The sequence below is a fragment of the Rousettus aegyptiacus genome, unplaced genomic scaffold (assembly GCF_014176215.1).
Source record: "Rousettus aegyptiacus isolate mRouAeg1 unplaced genomic scaffold, mRouAeg1.p scaffold_m13_p_10, whole genome shotgun sequence".
In the NCBI taxonomy this organism is placed as follows: Eukaryota; Metazoa; Chordata; class Mammalia; order Chiroptera; family Pteropodidae; genus Rousettus; species Rousettus aegyptiacus.
Window position 1 is genome coordinate 7,491,656 of NW_023416285.1, and position 23,067 is coordinate 7,514,722.

Here is a 23,067-nt window from a genome sequence, read left to right on the forward strand (position 1 = left end):
GGAATTGACTCTGGCAGTGCCGACGGCTGTTGAGAGCATTCGGTGAGGTGAGGCGAATACGATCCTAGCAAGAGCTGGTTCTCCTCCTGACCACGCCACCACCGTTGGCAGGACGGTCCTGCGAACAGGGCAGGACCGTGATCCTACTTTAAACCGTTGCTTTTTTCCCTCCCGTCCCGCAGGTCCGTGGCTGTTGGAGAAGCAGGATCACGCGATACAAAGTCACCGAAGCTACAGGTTATAGAATGGCTCTGCTACCCTAACCCATCCCTCACTCCCACCCCAAGAAGACAGCTCCCCCGTAAAACTGTGCTGGAAAGCGTAAGGGCCATATCATCTCCATGACTTATCACAACCAGAGCACACCATCCGACGTGTCTCGCTGGCCTTCACGTGCACGGAAGGGCCCAGAACGCGCGTCGGAAAGTGGCACCAATTTCACACTTTCCTCTTGCCATTTTCCAAAAAAAAAAAAAAAAAAAAAAAAATTACAGAACAGTCGCGTCTCCAGGGTTCCCCATCTTACTTAATAGCTCTAAGCAGTCTCCCAAGAGAGAAATTCGACCTTGTCTGTATTACGCGGCTGTCCCGTGTTTAGCCATCCAACGTGCAGCTCCTTTTTCTAGCTGGGACAAACTCCCACTTGTGGGAAGTAGTGGCTTATAGTCCAGCACCTGCCACCACGAAAGGCAAAAGACGATCCTCCTCCCACTCACCTGTCATGACCCCGAGGCGTGACCCCACCCCCGCTGGCAGGCTGCTTGCTCTGCCCGTGACTTTGACCCTGGAACGAACGTGTGATGCAGTAAATAGGGCCGATCAGACTATCGGGGGGCAGGGTGGGGTGGGGGTGACAGTGGCGGCGGCCTGGGCAGGACCGGGTGCCAGCAGCCGCGTCCTAGCCAGGCCCACTGCTCCCGGTTCTGATTTTGTCCTCTGGCCTCCTGACAAAGCCGAGAGCCATCCAGACACCCTCCCGGTAGGTTCCTTTTCGGACTGAGGTTTAGCCGGAGCTGCTTTCTGTCCAGGCCTGATGGATAAACACGCCACCGCCACCATCTCCCTCGCCCGGGCCTGGCTTTCTAGCCCATGCCCTCCTCTGCGGTCTCATGGTAGCGGCGTGAACTCAGCCACTCTGCACGCGCCGTTGGGAGCTGTGCCCGCTGCAAACTGCTTGGGGCTGGGGCTCGGCGGAGGTTAGGGAAGGGAGCCGTGCAAGCGTAGGATAGATTCTGTCTTTACCGAACATTTTGAGATTTGTTCGTCACGTACTTCGGGGCATCAATATGCACTTATATACATGTGGCATTAAAATCCTATTTTTTTAAATTAACGAGCTTTTGGGACACTCCCGTCAATGCCGTGCTGGCCCTTGCCTGGCTCTGCGTAATGCTGGCCGAGCCCAGAGCTCATCCGCACACATTTCCCTTCGCTCGCTCAGCAAGTTCGTGGGGGCGTCGCTCTGCGCCCGACTATACGAGGCTCTGAGCATGCAGAGGCGATGGGCCCCAAGTCCAGCCCACAAGAACGTCACCAGCCAGTGGGGGAAACTAAGGCCACTCCGAACTCTAGGTGCAGCAAGCAGCAGAGTCCGGAGAGGACGAGGGTAAATGTGAGCATGAGGACAGGAAGGGACGCTCAGTTCGCCGTGGGCGGGCGGGTGAGCCAGTGCCTCCCAGAGGCTGTGCCGCTCCAGCCAGTGCTTTGGGAGGGGACGTCCAGCAGATGGGGACGTCCAGCAGATGGGGACGTCCAGCAGATGGGGACGTTCCGAGGGGAGGATTTGGCCAGTGGGATCCGGCCAGTGGGATCGTGGGGCTGGAGCATAGCACCGCAGAAGACAGGTAGTGAGAGATGGCCCTAGAGCAGGAGGTTGGCAGGGGTCAGGATGCGATGGGGCTGTACGCCGCGTGAGGCGTTCGGACCATCTGAGGGCAGCGTGGGAGCCATCGACGATTGTAGGGTGGAGGGGTAACGGTGTGATGTTAGGAAGCTCGCCCCGGAAAGAGGGTTGGGGAGGACAAAGGCGTGTGGAGAGGGGACCCCGACAGGGGACAACCCAGGGTGGGTGCTCAGGGCCTGGTCCATGAGGCCGTGGTATCCTATTCAGGAGTCTGGCCTTTTCCGAAAGGTTGAAGGGTCCTGGACTTTGGAACGGTCCCTTAGACCTAACTTCTCTTTGTGTTACCTCTCTCTAGCCAGTTGCTGTCAATAAAAGTGCAATTATTCCATGCGGCAAATGTCCGCTGGCCCTCACGTCCTGCGTCTACAGATAAGGCCGCATGTACACTGTGTCCCAGTCAGGACGACTCCAGGCCCTGTCTGCCTCCCCCTCCTGAAGCAGGAAGTCAGATGCCTCCTAAAGCGCCTATGGGGCATTTGTGGGAGTCCCCAGAGATGTGCTTCCTGCACAGTCTGTCACTCGCATCCCCCAGAACCCAGCGTGTACTTCAGACCCTGCTCCGGCACCCATGGCCCACGAAGCCACCTGAGGACGCCCTTCTGTGCCTGGGCCGACAGAGCCCCCCACTAGACAACAATGTCCTTGCCACCGCCATCTCTGGATTCTTACGGGGCCTCAAAACGTGCAGCTCCGGGGGTGCCGCTCAGATCTGGGGAGAACGGCCTCCTTCCCAAATCTGGACCGCAGTCTGAAACTCAAAAACAGCTGTGACCGTTCCTAGGGATTGTTAAGAGTAGTCTTGTGAACGGCTTCCAGATCTGATCGGAAGGGCGTAAACCCTCAAACCTCCCCTGCGAGTGGACAGGGAAGAGGCCCTGTGCCACTGTCCTCTGGGCCCCCAGTTCCCCGCCCCGTACGGCGAAGGGTGAGTGGAGACCCCGTGCGGCTTGGCCCTGTTAGACGGCAGCCCGGTTAGGTGCGCCTCCCACCTGTTTCAGGGGGCAGGGCCTGCTGCCCTTCCGTCCCTCACATGTCACCGAAATTTCAGAGTCCCACGAACTGTGAGCTCTGCAAGGGTGGGGGTCGCGATCGGCTTTGTTCACTCGACTACCCCATAAGCCTAGACCTGTGCCTGGCACAGAGTGGGAGCCCGATAAATGCACGCGGAGTGCATGACTGTGGTACGAGCACCCTCACCTGGGTTCAGATCCTGCCCTGCCACATGGTGATCGAGTCACTTTAGACTAATCACTTGATATCTCTGGACCTAAGTCTCCTCATTGGAAATGGGCCTTGCCGTGCTTATAGCGGCCTCCAGGTATTTTAGAAAAAAAGCATAAAACACAAAGAAAATGAAACGTCACCATATACAGAGTGCTTAACGCTTAGAAGACGCTAATTTCTTGTCCTCCTTTCTCCCATCTCTTTCTCCCTCTCACCTTTTCATCTACAAATATTCATTGGCTACCTTCGCCGCGTGCCAGGCATCACCCCAAGTGCTCGGGACCCAGCAGGGACCAAGGCGGGGGAGGGCCAGAACTTGCTGCCTGGTTTGTGCGACAGACAGAAAAATCTGTGACCAAACCAGCCAGGCAGATCACTCTTAGCATTGCTAGGATCTATGAGGAAAATCAAACCGGAGAAAGTAAAGACGGGGGAGGCCGGGGGGAGTGTTTCTGAGGTCACGCGCGGATTAAGTTTAAGTGGAAACCAATTTTGCTCTCAGCCTGTGGGCCCACGTTACATGCCAACTGGGGTCAAGAGCTGGACGTTGCAGGCCTGTCTCCGCTCTGCTGAGAGGCAGGGACTTCGGGAGCTAATCGCCCCCGGCCTCAGCTTCCTCCCTGGCGAGTGGAATCTCTGAGAGTCTTCCGACGCTCCCACCGTCTGTGACTCATTTTTTTTTTTTTCCCTCCAAAGTCGTCGTCGTGTCTAAGCAAGTCCGCGATCAGTAGGGAGCTTGATATTTCACTTTAGGAAGCAACCATTAAGTTGCTCGTTCATAGACACGCCGTCGGTAGCTGGGCGGCTTCGTTAGCCAGGCCACCCCGAGTCTTAACGAAAGGCCGGAGACCCGCGGTGTCCCTCGGCGTTGGTGTCTGGCTGTCGTTACGAGGTTCATAGGAGCCTAGGCCAAGCTTCCCAGCTCCTCTCCCTCTCGAGTCGGCTTTCATTCTGCCCCAGCTTTCTGGACGCCCCGTGCAACAGCCCAAGAGACGACCTTGACCGTGGGGTGTTCCAAACAACTCGGGAGTAATGATCGCGCACTCTGGGAGGCACCGTTCTGCAGGGGCAGGTTCTAGAAGCCCCACCTCCCCCTCTATTTTTTTTTTTTGTTGTTGTTGTTGTTATGACAAGTGTGTTCCCTGCAGAGTCAGTTCCAAGTGAAAATGTGGGTGCAGGTATGAAAGGAAGAACATGGTCTTGGGGGGCCAAGCAGACCTAGGCTCAGAGCCCACACGTGCAGCGTGCCGCGTGGTCTGGCCGCGTGGTCTGGCCGCGTGGTCTGGCCGCGTGGTCTCCGCCCCGGACAGAGCGGGACGGCAGTGCTCGGTTCAGCTATGGGGAGGATTCCACGCGCGGGCCCGGCTCGTGCTCAGAGGTACTTCCTCCCGGCTTTTCTGTCACTCGCGGCCGACTTGCCTCACGGCTAACCAAATGCCGACACGTCGCGTTCCACGAAAGCCGGCGGATTCTGTGGGGACGTCTCTGCCCTCCACTTTTGCCGTTATTCGGAGGGGATGCCTGGACCCGCGCTCTCGCCCCAACCACAGACTCTCCCTTTAGGAAAGACGCAGCAAGACAGGTGCCGCACACTTGATGAGAGAGAGGACGTGGCCGGGAGGATGCGGGGCAAACGCCAAACCCGGGGCAGGACAAACCACTTCCTCCCAGTCATCCGTCCGCCCGTTCTTTGTCCTTGGCCGACACTGGCCGACTCCGTGCCGAGTGCCATGCAGCTTCTCGCCTGATCCTCGCCGACCACGTGAGGGGGGAGGCGCCATCCCCATTTTCCAGAGGAGGAGACCGAGGTGCTAACAGGTAAGAAAGCGGCAGAGTGAGAATCCATCTGCCTCTCTTGATCCTGCATTGATTATTATTTTTTTAATCATCAAACGCACTTCTATCTCACCGGTGGGAACTGGTTTTAGGTGTTTCACAGACTTACTCTAACAAGACGGAGAACGAAATCGTATGAACAGTGTGCCCTGTTCCCAGGTCAGGCCGGTAAGACAGTGGGGTTTGTTAACCAGTTAACCCCTACCTACTGCACGCCTACTGTGCGCCATGCGCGGTTCACTGACGTGGTGTTTCTGGGGCACCTTCTGCTCTGAAGTGTGAGCCTCAGAGTTTCCGGGCAGAGCCCATGTTGCCTTGGTGCATTCTTGTGGTTCAGAAGGAAAAATGCCAGCCAGGGCCGCAGCGAGCTGGGTCTGATTCTGCCACTACCTTCGGGTAAGCCGGCTCTACCTCCCTGGGCTTCCACATCAGCTTTCAGGGCTGTCGCGGGCTCCCCTGCCTCTGACTGTGCTCCCTGTGAGGGTTCCCCCCTTCAGACTTCACGCCTGTCAGGCCAGTGCTATGTAGAATTGTCCAGGAAATGGTACCCTTGGTGGACATTCAGGAACCTGTGCTTAAGCCCTCAAAATAATTTGCATAAATAATATCAGGTTTCTGTTGCAGAGTTGTGTGTGTGTGTGTGTGTGTGTGTGAACAGAGGAGACATTTGAGAAGAAGTCGTTGTCAAAATATTGCAATCATGTTTCTACTTCCTGCCTAACCTTCTCTTTTGAGAGCCTCCTCTGAGAAAAAGTCCCACTGAAATGTGTTTCCAACACTTATTTTGGTGATGAGAATTGGGGCTCTTGATTAATTAGACTAACAAACAGAATCGGGACCCCAAGACGATCTTCTGGAGTGTGATTCCGCAGGTTGGAGTGAGGCCAGGGATAAGTATCCTTAAGAAGCTCCAGGGCCTGCAGGTTTCTTGTGGTCAGATGAACGTGGGGGACCCCTGCAGGGCACGTAACTCTGGATAGACATTCAGGGTTCGACTATCCCTTTTGGAGCTGGGAAAACTGAAGTTCAGAACAAAATGGTTCGTTCATGAGCCGCCACGAGCTGGGACCGACCCAACACTTGAGTCCAAGTTCTGAGGCACCAAGGAAGTTGGGATCAAAGGTCTTAAGTGTGGGACCCTCGAGGAGCCAAAACAGAGGCCCAAAGGCAGTGGGGGGCTGGGGACATGGGGAGGGAGGCCACAGCAGAAACGCAGGCTCTCATGCGCAAGCGTGTGCTCGACCTGAACGGCAAGGGAAGTCGCACGGAGATTCGGGACAGTCAGGGAGCCTTCAGATTTCGGAGGCACATTCCTGAGTCTCCAAATCGTCATCTGGCAACGAGGGTTCAGAGGTGCCCCCCGATCTCTCTTGCCCATTTGTGGTCTGATTCTCTACCCCGAGGCCAGAGCTACGGAAGCCAGAGACTCTCACTCTTTTGCTTAAAAGCTTTGCTAGTCCCCAGTCGACCCCCACTCAGAACAATGTCCGAAGTACCCAGCGTGGCCTCTCTGCGGCCCCCAGACAGCCAAGCACACGGCCCCTCGGCTGTGCCTGACGGTGCCCTCAGCCCAGACGGGACTCGGGCCCAGCGGCCTTCCCTGCCCACACCCCGCGCTGCCCCGCGAAGTAGCTCAGTTTCTCTCTGGGGGGGCTCTTTCACCTGTCACCTCATACTCATTCTTCCGGCTCTTTCTGGTCTGCTCCCCGACTAAAAGGTGAGCTCCGTGGGAGGGGGGGCTGGAGGTTTGTTCGCTGCTGTCTCCCCAGGGTCTGGTGCAGAGCCACCAGCCCATAACACGCGTTGCGAAAGCATCACACGCGTGTACTGAGCAGGTCGAATGACAGGCTTCCTGTGTCCGCCATCGTGGGTGCAGTAAGTACTTAGTAAGCGGAAGCTCCTTTTCTACCCCAGTCCCCATTCTCCTGGACCCCCAATTAGAAGTCCTTCCCAGGGCACCATTCATCCTGGGGCCCCCAAAGGCCCCGCTAGGCTGCCCCTGACGGGCCTGCCCGGTCCCCCCCGCCCTGGCGCAGGAGGTGGGGTGGGATGCAGCTACCGCACGCCGCGTCCGAGGGGTTTGGAGGTTGGCCACTCGTGGCTCTAGTCCTTGCCCCGCTGTCCCTGGCCCCTGTGTGGTCAGAGCCTGGGTGTGGCCGTCACACCCAGGTGGCATCGAGTGCCTGCCAGGGCATGTCGTGAATCGGGACCATTTTGCAGGGGCAGAAGAAACAAAGCCTTCCCCAAGCCTTGACCGATGGCTTCTTTTATCCTGACCCGACACGAACATACAGGAGGCATCTGCCGCTTAACGACGGGGCGATGTTCTGAGAAACAGGAGATTTTCTCTTTCGGTGATTTTGTTGTGCGCATGTCCAGGAGGGCACTTGCGCACACCTGGACGGCTAGCCCGCCGCACACCTAGGCCGACCGCACGGCCTGCCTCGCCCCCGCCACGCGCCCGTAGGAGAGGTCACTATGCCAACGCCGCCACAACACCACGGCATCGACGTATCTAAATGTATCTAAGCATAGAAAAGGCACAGTGAAAATACGGCAGGAAAGGCAGAAGGCCGCACATTGACCAGAAAGCCGCGCGGGGCGGGCGAGCGGGCCGAGGGAGAGGGGCCGTGAAGGCCGGGGCCCTGGCCCGGGGCCGCTGGGGACCTGACGCGCCCCGCCCCGCGAGCCCGACACTGCTTCTTCCCGGCAGGCTCAGAAACGGAGCCCGGAAGCGGCCACTGCGGCTCCACCAACCGCTCCACGACAACGTGATGGGCCCCCGCGCGGGCACACGTGTGGTCTGTGGCTGACCAAAGCGGCGTCACGCGGCGCATGGCGAGAGAGGGCTTTCATCGGAGTGTCGAGAGCGTGTGCACCGAGCCTGCCGACGCCCCTCTTCCCGCGGCCCGGCTGCCGGAGGTGCGAGGGCAGAGCGGTCTGCAGTGGCGGGTGGCCACGGGCAGGGTCCTGGGGAGGCTCTGTCCTCCCCACCTCTGACTCACAGCGCACGGGGATTTAAATAACCACGGCGGCATGCGAGAGCCGCCCGGAGCCCGCAGAGCTGTAAGCTACCGGGGCGTCTTTAAAATCGCCCAGTTCGGGGTGCTGAACCTGAGGCTCCCTGCTGGCTGTGGCATGTCACATGGTGACCGTCGGGAGGGAGTGAACGGTAGCCCGAGGATCAGGAGGAATAAGAAATCAGGATGGAGAGATAAAGGAACACAGGGATTGTCATGGCAGTGTGGTTTTGGCCACTGCATGCTGGAGCATTGTCAGATTAAGGAACTTGGTGATATTCATTTAAAATATTGCATTAAAAAGGTGCTTAACAGGCAGAGAATGCGGAACTGAGGACTCAGTATTTGGACTCTGGAATTTATCTGGGGTCCCATCGACCCTGTCTGGCAGAAAGGTCCCTCCCTCTCTGGCTCAAGCTGATGACAGAACTAAAACTTATCTGTACGCCGCATTACCTAGTTCAGGGTGCTGCGCCCGAGGCTCTCGGCTGACTAAGCGGTTTGGACAAGGGCCTTGAACTCTGAAGTGGGGTGGTGTGGGTCTCTGTGCAGTTTTGTAGACGGAGGGTCTGTTGCCTTTTTTTTTTTTTTTTTTTTTTTTTTTTCAGATTCTCAGAACCGATCTGTGTAAACATCCGGCCCGGAGATGAGAAATAACCCACCTACGATCACGGCGTGGGTGACAGCTCAGCCTCCTGCCCATCCCTTGAGCTCCGTTTGCCAGGTCACCAGCGCTGTTTAGGACAGAAAAAAGGGGGGAGGGAATGCAAATAACTAACAGCAAACACAGAAACAATAAAAACCGAACTTAAAAGAAACAGCACAAAGCAAAAGGAAATACACCAACACGTTAGCCATGACTATCTCTGGGACCAGTGAGGCAAAATTCTTTCTTTTCTGTTCTTTTCATTTTTATTTTTTATATTTTCAAAATTTCTATTTAAAAAGCATTTGTCCTTTGTCATTAAAAGAAGAAAACTTTCTTTGAAGGGGAAAAAAATCCTGTACTTGTGTAAAATATCTACATCTCACCCCTCTTTTATATATTTTTTAGGTTCTGAAAGACTTTCTATTGTTCGGGTTTGTAGGTGATGCATTTTGTTTACCTGATTTTTTGCAAAGAAGCACAGCAGTTTGAGAATGCGTTAGTTTTCACTCTGGAAGCCCGTAGTTTGAGGAGTGTATGGAAATACTTTAGAGAACAATTTTCGTGTTTGCTAAGTACCTCTAAATGGCAGAGTGCCCTATTTTGAAGACGCTTTTTATTTTTTTATTTTTTTTACGGATAGCTTTTTTTTATTTCATTTAAACTATTGTAAAGTTTTATTTCTTTAGGCACTCAGCTAAATTCAGTGAGCTACATTTGTGCTAAGATATCACTCCAGGGCAATCCTCTTACTTTTTCTATTCTTAGCTTCGATGGAAGTTTTCAACACATAAATGTTAAACTGTAGCTTTAGCCGTCGAGCCCGATGTGATAGCTACTGAACTCAGTACTTTTAAGGTTTTCTAGAATCACTTTAATGGGCATACGAATACTTGCAATCAGCTGTTATCCGTGCTATAAATAACTCTTGCATTTTTAAGCTCTGGGTAGTTGATTGTGAGCTTCTCTGGCCTCCAGAAAAACATTAATCAGCCATCACCAATTTATGGGAACTCATTGTGGCCAATTGTTTTGATTCATCTGGGGGCAGATGTCTATGTTGTTCAGAGACTCCTCAAACAAGAAGACGACATGAAAGTTATTCTCCTCCCGTGGGAAAGGGACATGCTGTTTTTATTTGTTTGCCCTTCGGCTTATCAGAATCAGGTTTACAAATCCACGCCTGCATATATCTAGCTGTGTCATCTTTAGAATTCCATACTGAATTTATGGGGTGAAATAACTAACTGAATATAAGCCACTTTTGTCTTTAAATACATAAAAGTCTGACTTTTAAACCCTGGTTCTGTATTTAACTAGCTGTGTGACCCTGGGCACTTCACCCGGCTTCTCATTTATAAAATGAGGATGGTAATACACGCCCTGTAAGATTACTGTTTTTTTTTTTTTGGGGGGGGGTGGGGGTAGGAAATGTGTGTTTGGAGAGATAAAGTGTGTGACAGCATTCCTACCCCAGTGCTGGTAATTCATTTCCTTTTCCCCAGCTAATTCTCAGAGAATAATGTCGGCTTTATTCCTTTAAGTAAACATTCACTGAGCGCTTAGTATATGCAGAGTCCTAGAGATGCCAACACCCCCCGCCCCCTCCACACGGTTCACGCCTGTAAGAATCTCACCAACCCCTAAGGTGGACAGAGCCTTGTTTGTGAAAACTGCTGTCATTGTGAAAACTGCTTTTAGTTTCCTTATGGGGAAAAAAAAAAAGTTCTCTGGGTTTCAAGGGAAAGGAATATTAATTTTGTTCGATACAAAAGGGTTTTTACAAAAAGGTTTGAGAGCTCAGGCTAGCCCTTGAAGGGTTATCCGTTCTGGCCTGAAAAGGGGAACAGGATTTTGGAGCGCAGAGGAGGAGGAAAGGACTTTGACAGGCTACAGCGGAGCCAGGCGAGGTTCGAGAGCGTGTGTGGAGTGGCCCCGGGTCGCGGGGAGGGCTGGGTCTCCTTGGGGGAGGCGGGTGACAGAGTCCTTGAGGGCCCGGTGGAAGGAATTGTCCCTGTCAGTACTGCCTCTGCCACGTTCCCGCCCCTTTAAACCAGCGTGAAGTCTCAGAACTCCAGCAGGAGCTCAGGAGACACCTGTCACCTTTGGTCATCAGTGCGACCATCGTTTGCTGAGTCTGTCTGCTCTGTGCAGACCCTGCTCGGAGCCCTCAGGAGGCCGTAGTCAACAGAACGATTTCTGCCTTCATGCGGCTGACATTCTACTGGGGCGAACAGGGGGCCATCAGGTAAACAAATCCATGTTGGTGAGGGGGGGGAGCTAATCTTAGGGCACCAGAGCCGTGAAGTAAAAGGAGGCGCAAGGGGTGGGCGAGAGTTGCTGTTTTCTGCGGGGTGCTCTGTGACATCTCTCTGAGGTGATGATACCTGAGCAGAGACCCAGATGAAGTGACTCTGTGGGAGGCGGGTTCTGGGGAGGAGGAGGCAGGTGCAGAGGCCCTGCTGGGGGATCCTCGGGGAGCCTGGGGGCTTCGGGGCGGTGCTGGGAAGTGAGGTCAGGGAGCCTTGAAGACACGGATGAAGGTTTCTAAGTCCCGCACTCTGCACCTGACGCCCCAGTTCTGCTGTGACCCTCGCAGCTGGGTCCTCCTGGTGTTTGAACTTGAGATTTCCTGGACAGGCTCTCTCCGCCCAGGACTGGCTCCCTCTGCCCTGATGGGAACCCCTGCCACAGGCGCACCCCCCGGGGAATGTTCTGGATACCAGTCACCGAGCAGGAAAACCACAGAGAAGGGAACGAGTCGCTTCGGTGGCTCTGCCTTGCCCGCCAGCGTCCTCATTAAATCCTCACCTTGACTCTCCAGAGCTGGCAGTGGGGAGGGGCTTCTCCACCTGGGGGAGCTGTGGCAGGCTTGCCTTGGGACTTCCCCTTCCCTGGGGGGGCCAGAGAGCCTTCCTGGTGTCCTCACACCTTGGGCGTCACGAGGCCCTACGTGTCCTTTACGCTCTCTGACCTACGCCCCGAACGCAGACCCCCTCCCTGGGCCCTCCCCAGCCCGGCGGAGCCCGGCTGGGCTGTGAGCGAGGTTTCACGGGCCTTGGAAGCACCCTAGGAACATAAACGGAGTAACTGACAACTGCCACCGACATGGCTGGCCTCAGAACCCTCGAGGCCGCCCACGACTGTCCCTCACCTGGCTCAGCTTCCTCCTGGGCAGGGACACTTGGCACCCCCTTCCCTAAGCCCCGAGGTCCGGGCCCCCACGCAGGGGCTCCCAGAGACGGCGGCAGCTCCTCACCAGTCTAGGGCCCGCCTTCCAAGGCACTTCCTGTCCCAGCAGCCCCCTCTTCCCGCCTGATTGACATCGGTAATGTCCAGTCTCCCCTGGGAGACCTTACCCAGCACACCGGCATCTTGGAGCCCAAGCTCAGTCACTTAGGATGGCCATTCCCTCAGTGTCGTTCGGCGGTCACAGATATTCCTAAGGGGAAGGTTCCTCAGCCCCAGCTGACACCTCTGGACTAGGTCTGTCCTTGCCCTGAGCTGCTGGGGGCAGGGACGGACCTGGTGGTCCCTGGCCCCGAATCTCATCTCTGCTCACCAGCCCCAGCAGCGGGGCTGGGAGCTTGGCAAGGCTGCCCCTGCCCCACACCCTGCCTGTGCTGCTGAGCCCCCCAGGGCCAGAGCTGGGTCTTTGGCTCGAGGGGCACAGTGGTCTCACTGGGGGTGCCCTAAAGACCTACGAGTCTCGGGGTGGGGACCTGGCTCTTTGCACCCATCATGATTGGGCTAAGGAGCTCTCTGTTTACAAAACAAACGCGAAAGCGTATGGGGCAGAGCGGTCCCCCAAATTCAACAGGGACGCGAAAGAAGCAGAACCTAGAGGAGCTTCCGGGGTTGGGGGGGCGGGGGGGTGCAGCGGGACAGGCACCGTGAGAGGACATGCCAGAAAACCGAGGGCAGACGTCGAACACGTGCAAACTTGGTGGGTTCGAGTCAAGGTCATACCACATCCCAGACACAGAGTCTGTGATTCATTTTCCCGGTTACAGACGCGAAGGGGGTACGCTCCCTCGCCCCCGATCTGTCGCCGTCACGGCTATCCCGTTGTGAATTGAGTTGCGCCCCTCCCCCCCTCCCCCCCACCCCCAAAATTATTTCATTTTGGAGTCTTACCCCCTAGCAATGTACCTTGTTTGGTGATAGGGTCCCTACTGAGGTAATAAGAAGATACGATGAGGTCATTGAGGTCGGCCCTCACCCCGTCTGACCGCTGTCCTGATAAAAAGGGGACATCTGGACACAGAGGTGGACACAGAGAAGGAAGATGATGTGAAAAGACACAGGGAGAAGGCGGCCACCTACCAGCTAGGGACAGAGGTTTGGACGAGACCGGCACTGCCAACACCTTGACCTTGGACTTCCAGCCCCCCGAATGGCGACACGGGACGTTTCTGTTGTCTGAGCCACGCGGTTCGCGGTAGTTTACCACGGCGGCTCTAGCAAACTACTCCTCCCTCCAAAAGTGCCGGGTCATTGTCTCTGCTTCACGGATGAGGAAGCTGAGGCTCAGAGGGTTTGCATGACCCCCTCGCCCCCCACCCATCCCCTGAGTGGAGAGGTTTTGGCTTCCAAGCCGTTTCTCGGTGAACCCAGCTGCTTTCCTCAAAGCAGTGGGAGGGTCAGGAGCTCTGGGCTTTCCCCGTACCCGGAAAAAGCTGCACCCTTGTGCCGTAAGCAGAGAAGGTTCTTTCTGTAATTGTGGCCACTGGCTGCCTTTCTAAGCAGTTAGGTAGCACCTGGCTGGGACAAGGTGCCAATTATGTCCCTGTGTGCCCACATGAGACGACACACCTCCTCTCACCCCTTCCTCTTTGATCCCGTTCCTGGCAGCCAGGAGGAAGAAAAGACCAGGAACTCATTTTCTTATTTACATCAGAAAGCCCACCAAAGACTTGCTGGGAGGCCCACGCTCTTTAAAGAAATAATTAAATACGGTGGCCGCAGCAAAGTTTTGAACGTGAAAGTGCTTGGCTCTCAGTGTCTGTCCCATTTCCCTGGCTGGTGCCTTCGCATCATGGCTCTGGGGGAAGTGGCCACGTGCCGGCCGTGCTAGTTCGGCCGGGCCAGCCTCTGTCCGCCTCCCGGAGGCAGGGGCTGCTGGTACGTCCCCCTTTTCCAGCCAAGGCCGCCCAAGCTCAAGGAAGCAGCGAAAGTGGCCCAGGGTCACCCAGCTGGTTATCGGCAGGGCTGAGATTCAAGCGCAGCCTCTGGAGTCTCTCGCAGAGGTCGCCCGGAGCGGCGCTGAGGGAGGCCGGCGGTAGGAGTGAAGCAGGAATCGCGGGGCCAGCCCGTCTAGGATGCGCGGACCCAGGCTCCGAGGATCCCGCCCCCTCCCTCTCTCAGAAACTTGGTTTCCCCGCAATATTGTTGAGATCAGGATTCGGGATGGTCCCCAAGGCCCCTGAGCGGGTCCAGCGTGACCGCCACGTCCTGCTGGCTTCAGTGGGGCATTCGGCAGAGCAGGGAGAAAATTCCAGGCCCCAAGATCATCGGGGAGCGGGGTGGGCTGGGCGTCCGAGTTCTGCCACCTCGTTACTATCCCGTTCATCTCCCTAGGTCAGCCTTCCCGGGGTTGTGCTCGGGGAGACTCAGGGGCTCAGATCCCAAGGATGGAGGTGGCTTAAAGGGGAAAAGAATTCACCTGGGATGACCACGTCACATCATGAGCCTAGAAAGGGCAAACGCCCTGGGTCCCGCCACACTCCACGACTCTGCCGGGCCCTGGGGGGCTGTGCCTGAGGCATCTGGACAGCTCTGTGCAGGGGCGGGGCAAGCTGCTCATCCAGAAAAGTCCCTCAAGGCTCTGCAGGCCTGATACGCCCTCCTCCTCCCCACCCCAGGAAGCCCTGAGGCCCACACTAGGCAGCTGGCCTCTCTCCCCGAAGGGTCAGAAGCTTCGGGAGGAGTTTTCCCCTGGAGCTCCTTCCTGCCTGAGGAAGAGAGGCGAGGGGGGTCATTCCAGCAGATCTAGCAGATCCAGCCGTTGGACAGGCATGAGCTACGGGTTCAACCCTATTCTCCTTTTTTAAATTTTTTAAATTGAGGTAAATTCCCATAACAAAACTAAGCGTTCTAAAGTGAGCAGTTCACCGGCATTCAGTCCACTGACAGGGCTGTGTCTAGTTCCGAAACATCTTCGTCACCCCCAGCGGGAGCCCCACCCTTGTTAAGCTGTCGCTCCCCATCCCCCGTCCCAGCCCCTGCTTCTGTCCCTGCGGATTTACCCAGTCTGGATATTTCATGTCCGTGGACCTGTACCAGCCCCTCTTAGCAGCCTGCAGAGCATCAGGTTGAGAAAGACTAAAATGCAGTTTCCGTTTGGATAAATTTTAACCTTCGGTGAGACTTTTTTGGTGTGTGATAGTGAAAGTTACACATGTCGTGGTAGGAACCCTGAGCCTGAGAAAAGCCCAAAGAGGAACACTTTAAATCGCTCCCAGTCTCATTCCTTAAAATAACGACGCGAATCGTTCAGAGACAAACCTTCCCCGCGGACCTGCTGATGAGCGTGGAGGCCGCTGCCCCTGCCGAGGGCCTCCCCTTGCTTTCTGATCTTCCCCGTGTCTCGCTCCCTCACCTGCAAAGTGGAGACGAGAACGGCACCTGCTTCGGCACCTGCTTCGCGGGCTCGTTCAGAGAATGCGTAGGTGAGTCACATGCATGGAGCCCTGAGAATGGGGCGAGCCAGTCAACGCATACACATCAGCTGTCATGTTCCCCGGCTCGGTGATGTGGGGATTAGCACCCCTGCCAGACGAAGAGGAGAACGAAGAAGGAACCGAGGGGTTGGGGAGCTCGAGTTACTTGCCCAAGGCAAAAGAAAGCAGTTTGGGGGTGGGGGAGGTGCCTCTGTGCCGGGTCATCACCGTTCTGCGCGTGTTGCAGAGAAGGGTGCCCAGACGCTGAGAGGCTAAGTGCGTCCAGGATCACACAGGTGGTTGGGGGCAGGGCCGGTAGTCTGGGCAGCCTTGGTGTGTCCCACGGCCTCCTCTCACGGAACCAGAGGCCCCCGGGCCGGGGCGTAGAATCACGCGGCCAGGGCCCCTCACCTCTGCATGGTTCCGGGCGCCCGGTTCTGCCTTCCTGGCTTCCTGGGGATGCTTTTTGCTTCCTCCCTGGTGTGCCGCTCTGGTCACATCCTGGCTGGAACTAGAGAGGCTCGTGGAGAGCGTCCAAAAGCAGAGCGGGGAGAAACCGCTGCGGGAGCAGGTGCATCCGTCGGTCCCGCGTTTCTGCCGCCGAGCCACTCGGGTCCTGACTGGAGACTGTACGCAGCCCTTGAGCGACGCTTCGCCCGGATACCCTGTCTGCTGCCAGCTCGGGGCCAGACGCCTGGCCTGCCCTCACACGGGCCATCTCAGCTCTGCCCCGGGGACGGGGGAAGCCTCCAAAATCAGGGGGAGACGACGCCTCAGGCCTGAGGAAACAAAGGCGACATCTCAGGTCTGGCTTCTCGCTCGTTCTCCGAAGGTGCCGCCAGCTCCCGGTGGTCGGATTTGATCCTGTTACCAAAACAATCCAGCGGGGCCCGCAGAGCTTTCTCTGAGATGCCGCGGGAGGGCTGCGAGGCCGCAGCCTTTTCCCAGGATGCTAATTAAAACCACGGCCCGACCTGTGCAGCACCATAAATAATTCAACTTGGAGGACTACAGGGGCCCAGGGCTCACGCTGCTGCTCAGAGCCCTCCGGGCACGCTTGTTCTCGCTGTGTTCAGTCTTTCTGGAAATCTCCCAGATGAGAGCACCTGTCGCCAGAGCTGCTCCATCATCGCTGGGAAAACTGGGACGCGGGGCCCCCAAGGTGGCCTTGGTCCTGACAGCCCCCAGGACACAGGGATGCCCAGCCGGTGAGTGGGCCCCGCCTGGGGGCCGCTGCCTGCTCGGCCTGGGGGTGAGGGTGCATGCTTGGTCGAATGGGAGGTGAGTCTGGAAGCAGGTGCTGCTCCCCTCAGTGAAGTTCCCAGGTGTCCTCCAGCTTGGAGCTCGGCCTGGACTCTGAGTTCCCAGAGCATGTGCAGGAGAACCCTTATCACCGATTTAGAAATGACAAACGCCTCAGAACCCATCCGTTGAGAATGTCAGGCGCCCACTAGGCGATGAGATGGCCGAGCATGCGTAGGACTCTTCTGCTGTGTTGCGTGGACGAGGGACCCGTTGGTGTTGTGGATACGACCTTGACACTGGCGGAGGCTTGGAACATCCGCGGCTGACGGACCTGTGGGTCACATGATGCCGAAAGCGGCCTCTGCCCCCTCAACCTCTTTTCTTGGGCCCTTCCGAGCTAACCCAAAACCCATCTGATGTACCTCAGAAAGTTTCTGTCATCTGTGACCCATGGGTGAGGTTCCCAAGACATAGAGAAGGTTCCAGGTACTTGGACTTCACTTTGATTGAGGGGTGGGAGGTGACAAAGCCATACGCCTGCTCCGTGCTCTGCTCCAACCTCCTGCGTGTGGCGGATCCCCCCGGCTGCTCCCACAGCTGTCCCTGATCCCCCCACCCCCGCTTGCTGGCACAGCTCTGACCAGGGCTGGGTGTCCACTCTCTCCCGTGCCCAGGGGGGCTGGCCCCTCTGCCACCACAGACAACGAAGGCGGCTTCGCCGAAGCCACTCATGGTCACCTCATCCCCGTGTACATGGCTGTGCAAGCACAGCTCCGGGACACGGTCCCAGCTTCTGAGAGAGAAGGAGAGTTCTTTTGGGGAGCTGGGGGGAAAAAGTTCCTCCCTGGTGAAAAGAATATGTGAGGAGAAATCACCCCTCCTGTCCCTGGGCATGGCTCTACGCAGACACACTGTGCGCTCAGCTGCGGGCTGAGGCGGCCACCTAGCAACGACAAGACGCACCTGAGGACGAAAGTGGTAAACCAAGAAGCAGCAATAAAGTTAAACGCCCTGCTCCCAGCTACCTTTGTACTGTTTGTTAGACGAAATACTAAATCCTTTATTGGTTAGATCACTGATTTCCAGACTTTGGTGCGTCAGGATCACTCCGGAAGCTGGTTAAAGCAGAGATTCGGATGTCGCGGGGCTGCGGCGAGGCCCGGCCATCTGCATTTCTAGCAAACTTCCAGACAGTGCCGATGCCGGTCCACAGACCACCGTTCGAACAGCCACCACTTAAGTTAATTTTGGTTGCATCCTTGAACTAAAACCACCCTAGCCGATAGCGTTCCCGGAGGGTACGTGACAATGAATATTTTTACTTTATACTTACAAAGCTAGGACGCAATATCAGTTCACGTGATCCTTACGACAGGCCGAGGAGGTAGCTTACTTTGTGAAAGAGGGAAGTGAGACTTAGAAAAATTACGTTTGTCGGAACCCTTTTGTTTGCAAGAGACGGAAACCTGGCTCCGAAGGGGTTTAGGCATGGAAAGGAAGTTGGTGGCTTCAGTATCCAGAAAGAGAAGGGGCCAGCTTAGGCAGGGCTGAATCCAGGGACTTGAATTATGTTGCCGGGCTTTGTGCCTTTTATTATTCTTCCTGACTTTCTCCAAGTAGCAGAGAACCTGGGACCCTAGAGATGCGTTTCCCTCACCCAGTGTCCACAGGTGAAACTCCTCGAACAGACAGTGAGAATGATAACGGTGACGACAGTTAAGAAGCAGCCACAACGGCCAGGCACCAGACGGCGCGGCTTGCGTGAGGTTGGGAGGTGTGTGGCCGTTGTGAAAAGCCGTCGGATGTGCTTACATTCAAACGTTTGTGTAAGATTTTCATTTAAATATATTTAAAAACCACAAGAACAACAGTTTTTCAGAATTCTTATTGCAGCGCTTGATCCTGAAAGTGTGACTCTCATGCTTGTAGCTCTTATTTGATCGTGCAGGTCGTATTGTTGACATTACCTCCTCCACGAGACTGGCAGGGGCCCCGAAAGCAGGAAACGTTTCCTGCATTCAGTTCCTCGACAAGTATTTGTTGGCCCCGCTGTGTGTGTGCCCGGCTCCGGGCATGTCACCGATAACGCGGAGTCTGCTCCAGTTGGAAGATAAGTGGCCTCTCCGTGGACCAGGGGCAGCCCATGGTAGAAAGCACCACTCCTCACACTCTCGCAGAACTTCATTCTGTGATTGAAACAGCCAGCATTGCCTCGCCTTTGACCAAAGACTGATTTTACCATTCGCCAATTTAGAATTTGACCAAGTGCATATTGAGTGCACCTCCAGAATGCACATGAACTTGAACACACACACACACACACACACACACACACACACACACACACACCTCTGTTATCCCAATGACTCCAAGCCTCACTAGGCTGTGAGCATGAACATATTGACAATAACCTTATGGCTCACAAATCGTTCTTTTGTTTATATTCCAGGATTTCCTGCCCCCAAGTGCATATTAACTGGGTTAATGTCTCCATGGCCAGCGTGGCCTTGGCTCTTCCTATTTTTTTGATTCTCCATCCTGACATATCCTCAAGGCCACCACCTGATCCAAGAAGGCTGTCAGAGCTCCAACATATGACATCTGAACTGGACTCCAGAAGGAGGCCCAATGCAAGAAGCAAAGGGTGCATGCCCTTCCCTGCAATGAGCCTCCCTGGAAGTTCGCGCCAGACTTTTGTTTACATGACCATGGTAGAGATGCTATTGGTCCACTAACACTAGAAACAGAACATCCCACCTTTAGCTGGGGTCATAACTGTGTGGAATAAAGACCGTCTCTTGCAGTTCAGATATCTAGCCAATGGAAAAAAACATGGGATGTCATGCCCAACCTCAGAGAAAGGGGGCATACCTTTCTTTCCCTCTCCTGCTGTCTGGAAGGTAGAAATAATTGCTAGAGCTCAGAAGTCATTTTGGATTATGGGGTGAAAGCCATTTACTGAGGATATGAAATGATATGGAAGGAACTTAGGACTTTGACAATTATGGGATGGCTAGACCAGACCCGATTTGGCATCCATGCAGACTGGATTGTGCGAGAGACACAGTTGTCTGTCTTGGTTGTCACTTCGCACATTGTTACAGCAGATGAATAAATATCACAACTAATACACAGATGTCCGCCTACTCCTGGGCAGTAAGTCTGAACTGGAAGTATGAAGGTTGGAATTGGAGGGAGTCAATGTCCCCCTTTTGGCTCTGAACAGAAGCTCTAGAGAGCTTTTGCTAACTTTCATACCTTTCCATCCCAGCCCCCTGCCCAGAGATTCTGATACACCCACCACCCTATTGGAAATCACTAGAGAAACAGCGTTACTGATGGACATTCGGTAGATATGGTCACAATATGGAGGCAGGACAGTCGAGACCAGTAAGCCGGAGGGCCGACGGTCACATGGGCAGACTCGAGCGGGCGAGAAGGGGAGAGGGGAGGGTCGGAGCTGTGCTACCAGGTGTGGACTACTGTGGTCCCCGCGTGGTGATTGATGACAGCAGCCAGCAGAAGCAGCCACGCCGGAAGCTTTCCCAGGCGAGGTCTGTCCGAAGGTTTGAGAGAAAGCTAAGCGCGTCTGGAGAGGGGAGCAGACCAAAACAGGGAACTCACTCTAGGGGGTACATCCAGGGTCGAAGGGCAGAAAAGTAGAGCAGATGGAGCCAACGGAGAAGACAGCAAAGAGGCAGCTGGAGAAAGGGGCGAACCGGGGCAGGACGGGGCACAGCCGGGCCCAGGGAGCGGAGGGGAAATGGGGTGGAAAAAGCCAAGAGCTCAATGTCGAGCGGGACTGTCGGCAGGGCAGGCGAGCGGGCGCGGCGTTCGGGATTGGGTGCCCCCCGAGGGGGCTGCTCAGCGGGGCATGACGGGTGGGACAGACGGTAGTTTCATTCAGTCTCAATAAAAATAAATACTGAAAAAATAAAATAAGAGGCCGCTGTGAAAATAACTTTGATGGATGGATCATTTGCTAGTAAAACGAAGGCTATACCCAGCCCTTGTGTTTGCATGATGCTCGATGCCTTCCGGGCAGGGGAGGCGGCATCATTTGCAAAGGAGTGGCGCGAAACCGAACCGAACGTGGATCCCTCGTTCAGGAATTATGAAGAAATTCAGGACGGTGACAGCGGAGCTGAAGCCAGTGCGGGCCCTTGGTGACGACTCGGGTTGCAGGACCGCAGAGCCGGCCCGCCGCCTTCCAAGCCGTTTCCTTCTGTGCTTTAATGGTGGAGAGGAGTTTTTGAGAGTGTCTGACCATCCGAGTCATCGGGAGTGGAGAGCTTTCTGGGAGGCTCAGCACCGGAGCACCGCTCCCGTCTGGAAGGATTCCCCACTGTATTGGTCCAGGTGGGAGGCACGACGCCCCTCATCCCAGAAACGCAGTCCCAGCCTTCAGGCAGCCAGCGGGGTAAGCATGTGATCCAGGCTCAGCCAATCAGACGCTGCCTCCCAGGAGCCTCGGAAGAAAGTGGCTGCAAAGAGGCAGGATCCTTAGAGGCACTTGCCTGTGCCGGCGGCAGAATCCGGAGGCCGGGGCAGCGGCGAGGGTGCAGGAGGAGCGGCAGCGAGTCCAGTGGAAGCCGACGGCACTGTCTCATCCCGCCTCTCCGCGGCACGCGCTCTGGCATTCTCCATTACTGAGCTCTCCCTCACGTGGCCCGTTCTCCAGGTGTAAGTTCGAGGGAGTCCCCAAGGCCGCCCTCAGGCTCAATAGTTCATCAGAGGGATTCGAAGAACCCTGCAACGCTGTCATACCCACAGTCGTTATTTATTACAGCAAAAGCCCCCCACAGATTACAGTCAGCAACAGGAATTGGGCAGAGGGAAGGTCCAGCGGAGGCCCACGTGTAAGCATCCCATTGTCCTCTCCCAGGGGAGTCACCACGGCGCTTATTATCCTGTGGTAGCGACATCGGATGCCGTGAGCTCTGTTTCCCAAATGATTCAGCTGAGGCCCAGAGAGATCTAGGAACTTCCCCAAAGTCACACAGCTTGTCCTAGCGCTCACAAGTCCTTGGACCCATCACAGCGTCCTTTTGGCTCTACCCAGCTGCCAGGGACAATTACCACTCCACAGAGCAGCAGCTGCCCAGAAAGAATAAGTGATTGAAATGATCAGAAGACTGAGGTCAGCTGAATTTCAATTCAAATATTTGGGGCTCTGAATTCTTTGAAAACCCACACAAGCCTGCTGAAAGTATCCAAGGCTTGGCTATCCAATAGTATTCTCAGGAGAATACAGAGGCAGAGTTTGAGGATAAATTTCTGTCGATCTTTACGAGTATCCAAAAATAGCTTCCCTTTCTCTATGTTGGGGAGCCTGCCAGACTTTCTAGGAGACATGGCGACCCCAAGGGGCTTCCTGCAACCGCTCAGGGGGAAACAAGCCTTTAGCACTGAGGTGACTGCCCTAAGCCTCGTCCCTCACCGTGACCTCTAGGTAAAGTCCTTTGCAATGCACAGGGCTTGTCTCCTAGCCAGGGGACGATTTACCCAGCTCTACTGCCAACTGGTCCCATCTGCTTTCGGGAGTCCTGGGAGAGTGGCGATCGCCAAGGCAACCACAGGCCCCGAGGGAGGGCAGACACAGACATGTGGCAGCTGCCACTGCCGGGCTCGCAGCCTGTGCCGGGCGCTGGCGGGAGACCTGGGGCCCTCTGCCAGCTGCGGCCTCAGGCCCCAGGCGCGCGGGGCTGCCCGGAGAGAGCTGCTTGGAGCGTCTCGGTTTCTATGGTGCTCCTGTGGGTCATGGAGACCCCGGGGACCTCGGAGACCATCTCCTACGACTGGGGAGACGGGACCGGGAGCAGGAGCTGGGGCTTCAACTCCGTGGTCCTGAGACCTGCTCCTCCTTCAGGGGTGACCTCTAGATGCAATGCACGTTGCAAGATCCCACAGAAAAGGGCTGAATCCTGCCGCAGTGGATAAGACATCCATCCACCCACCCATCCATCCATCCGTCCATCTATCCATTCAATCATTCAGCAGTGAGAGCTGTTCTAAAGCACACTTAGGAAGGGCAGAGGGCCGGGGACTGTGTGGGAGATGTCCTCCTTAGGAAGCCCCCTTGCGGGATGCAACTGCGTGAGCAAAGGTCGTAGTTGCCCATGTCACTCACACATTCGCAAAGTCCCACCTGTCCGAGGTGGGGGCCCTGGGAGCAGCAGCACGGCACCAGCACAGGGAGGGGGTAGACACTTGGCGCTGGTGTTTCACGGAGCACGTCTTGGAGGAGAACAGCATTTCCTGACGTCTTGTGGCTGCAAGCGGAAAGGAAGTGGGCGCATGCCAGACCTGCGGGCGCTGGAATTCGGACTTCCGAGGCTGCCATTTACTGAGCGCTCACTGCGAACGAGGTGTCGCATCCATCCTCCAGGGTGCTACAGGAGGCGTGGCTTGTCCTCTGAGCTTTCCTGAGCCCCTAAAAATGAAGCCGGAGGAGGAGATGGCAGACACCCCCACGGGAATGCCTAAATCTGCAGCAACTTGTGACCCCGGCTCGCCTCCTAGGTGGGGGAA